Source organism: Rutidosis leptorrhynchoides, chromosome 2, assembly GCF_046630445.1.
Source record: "Rutidosis leptorrhynchoides isolate AG116_Rl617_1_P2 chromosome 2, CSIRO_AGI_Rlap_v1, whole genome shotgun sequence".
NCBI classification, from domain to species: Eukaryota; Viridiplantae; Streptophyta; class Magnoliopsida; order Asterales; family Asteraceae; genus Rutidosis; species Rutidosis leptorrhynchoides.
The window spans coordinates 709,657,031-709,660,473 of record NC_092334.1 but is presented as its reverse complement, the minus strand read 5'-3'; the positions used below and the strand labels follow the sequence as shown (position 1 = coordinate 709,660,473).

General features: G+C 34.1%; 1 long non-coding RNA gene across 2 annotated transcripts; it reads right to left on the bottom strand.

Annotated features, from left to right (window-relative positions):
* Positions 1 to 539: 539 nt before the first annotated feature.
* On the bottom strand, positions 540 to 2,179 carry LOC139894187 (uncharacterized). 2 transcript variants are annotated; one of them, XR_011774846.1, is made up of 4 exons: positions 2,079 to 2,179; positions 1,783 to 1,860; positions 954 to 1,059; positions 540 to 668 (listed from the first exon to the last, which is right to left on the bottom strand). It is a non-coding gene; the product is annotated as an uncharacterized lncRNA (long non-coding RNA). The 2 variants fall into 2 exon arrangements; XR_011774847.1 differs by having other exon boundaries at positions 954 to 1,054.
* Between the last annotated feature and the right edge of the window lie 1,264 nt (positions 2,180 to 3,443).

Here is a 3,443-nt window from a genome sequence, read left to right as displayed (position 1 = left end):
GACCGATTGATTAGAAAGCAAAATAAATAATAGAGTAATAATCTATTAATGTTGAAAAAACCAAAGTAACTACCCATTTGAAGAATTTAACAGCATAAAATTATGGGATTTCTTCATTTAGAATGAGATTATATGTAACACTTTAGTTTATGTTTTATAACCGACCGATTTCTAAAATGATTTAACAATCATGACACATACTATCAATACAAAGTAATTACCCATTGGACCAATTAGCCAACACGCCTCACCTGCCCAATCTCCACCTCTACACATTACCCATAGAAAGTTCTCATAGATTTATGATAAGGCTTGCAAACTTTTGAATAATATGTGGATCCCACCCTTCATGATGACTATCTCCATCCCCTTAGGTGGATATTCTAGTAATGGCAAAAAATCCATCTTCGTGAAACATGAATTAATAAAGTTCAATCCTTCTTGTGCAAAATATCAAAGCTTTTATGATTTAACATGATTTTAAACAGACATTGGTGATCCAAACCCAAGCGCACAATCCAGTACCCACAACTGTTTGAACATCTGGACGACTCCTTCAAGATCAAGTGACCATGAATCATGTTTTCCTGATTTTTTTCAGTAAACTACCTATCCATTCAGACAATGTTCTTGGAAACCCGATCTTGGTCAAGTGATCCACAAGCCACCTGTAACAATGAGCACAACCCATTCACAACAGACCAGCGAAACATTTTTTTTGGCGTTGCAGTACAAAAATATGCACTCCACCTTCATATGCGGACTAAATGAAATAAATATACACAAAAAGGAAAATAATTTCTTTTTGAAACCGGTGGATGCTTAATTACACAAAAATCTTGGCCAAGAATCCTAAATAAACCTGACTAAAACATCTAAGATTTAATCAACCAAGACAATGCAACATACATGATGTTAGGAAAAGTTCTTGCGTTAAAAGAAGAGAAAGTTACTTGCGGGATGGAATTGCTTTTGGTCAGCTCTGCAAGGTTTCCAACATTATATCTGCCCCCATATTAGCTTGTATCCCAGACACACAATCCAGTACCCACAACTGTTCTACACAACGCGTTTTAGTCAATAATGAAACCAACATTATATATACACACATGCATCGAACAATTAGATTAACAACACAATGTTAAGACCCACGCTAACTATAATAAAAGTGAATCCGAAACAAACTCGAGTCTACAATTTAAACAACTGATAAACATATTTGATAGGCCCTGTGATGAACATTTAAGAGGTAAAATATATAATGTAAAAAAATTAGGTGCTTGAGCTTGGAAAAGTATGCATCCATTTTACGCTCATTCCCTTACAAATATCATTTGGAATCAATCAATACTTCAGAAAAATGAAAGAAACAATGCACATTATAATGTTGAGACAACTTGTTAACTACTATGATACCTCGTCCAAATATATATCAATTGTGTAAGGAGCTGCAAAAAGCACATAAGTATATAGTGGTAAGAACTAAAAAAAAAAAGTAGTTACATCAAATATAATTATACATGTCCTAAAGCTGAATATTTGAAGCAAGGACAATATAAGAATTCCAGCATTAGTCAGACAATGGTTTTTATAATCTCAATCTAATATGCATATGTCAAAGAATTGTTCTACTCCTGAATATACAGTTGTTCTACCATGTAGTTTATTCAATCCTTTTTGCTGTAAGCTACCAAAAAGTTAAATGATGGTTCATGTTTGCTACGTATATAGGACAAAGAACAATATATCTAACATATTTTATATAAAAGCCATACAACTCACCATAATTGTACGAAGCTGTAAATTCACTTCCTTTAGGATATGATGCATAAAACTGATCTACTTTTTAAGAACCGAGACCTATGAAATTCAAGCAAATCCCGTTGAGCAATTTCATCAAACACTTGGGTACAATACACATCATTTTGTTATTTTCAAGCAATACTGATTTCAGTAAACAAAAAAATGAGCCAATTGTACATGTATTACAGAGGGTTTAAAAATTTGAAACGAAATCAAGGAAACTTGTTAAAGATTAAAACGCAATTAGATTGAACCTGGAAACTGAAATTTAATACCTTTTTGCATAATTAGAGTTGAATCAAAGAAAACAGATTCATCGATGGTTATACAATGGATTTATTTCTGCATAAGTATTAATTGATTCGATATCATTAAAGGATTGATCAATAATCTGCCGACGAGAGAACCTGTAAAAGGGGTTACGTTAATTTTGAATGTAACCTAAAACTCGAAGCTTTCGTCATCTGTAACACCCCGTTTTTCTATTACACGTTATTCTGGATGTTGTTTGAGTTACAAGGTGTGTAACGTAATTTTTCAACCCCGAATAAAGTTTGAGTTGATGTTTCAAAGCCTTACCATTAGAAAGAATATCTTATTACGTTTCCAACGATATTTGATTCATCGAAAATGGAGTTACGGTCGAAAAGTTATGGCTAAAACAAGTTGTTGAAACCTATTTTTCTCGGCCACCAGTTCTGGTAGGTTGGAGCGGCGCTCCGATGGCCTCTGATGCATTTTTCAGCATTTTTAAAGGATTTAAATGAGGGGTATTATAGTTCTTTCACATATGGACGGTTTAGGGACCTCGAAACTGATCCAAAACCTTATCCTAACTCATTTTCTTCCTTCTCCTTCACACTCACACTTATCAAACCCTAGAGAGAGGGTGGGTTTCTAGAGAGAGAATTGAAGATTTGAGGAAGAAGAAGGGTGATTTGGGTCAAGTCACAAGTATTAAAGTTGTTCATCTTGTTCACGGCTACGTTGTGGTTGTATTGGTAAGTTCTAACTCTGAAATTCGTTCTTATGGTTATTGTTCATGATTGGGGTTTTGATCTGTGTGTTATTGAGTAAACCCCACTAGTTGTTAAATGGATGATTAAACTAGTAAATGGTGTGGAAGACCATTGTTGGTGAGTTTTGGGTTGGATGATGGAATTGGTTAGTTAATAATCATGTTCAAGTGTTTAAATCACTAGTTAACTTGTGTTAAGAGTGATTAGAAGTGTAAGCTTGCAATTTTGGTGTTTTGACTTGATTTTAGGTCAAAATGTATTTTTGTGCAAAAGTCGTACTAATATGCATTTAAAAGCTAAAATGGGTGTATTTAGGTATTTCGGGAACGCGGGAATTGGTCTCGTTATTTTTGTACCTTCGGGTATCGTTAAAAGTGCAAAAAGGTGTAAATTGCACTTTATGGCAATTTGGGAGGGTCGTGAGTCCAAATGGGGGATTGGTTAATCAAACCTTTTGTAAAATGTGTTATTGGAACATAATCACAAGTTGGTTGTGATTATGAGAAGTTCGGGTAAGTTTTGACTTAGTCAAAGTTAGTGCATGTGTAAATGGTCGAAATTACACTTATGGTGATTTGAGTATAAACTTAGGTGTAAAGCTTATTTGTTGGAATCTCTTAG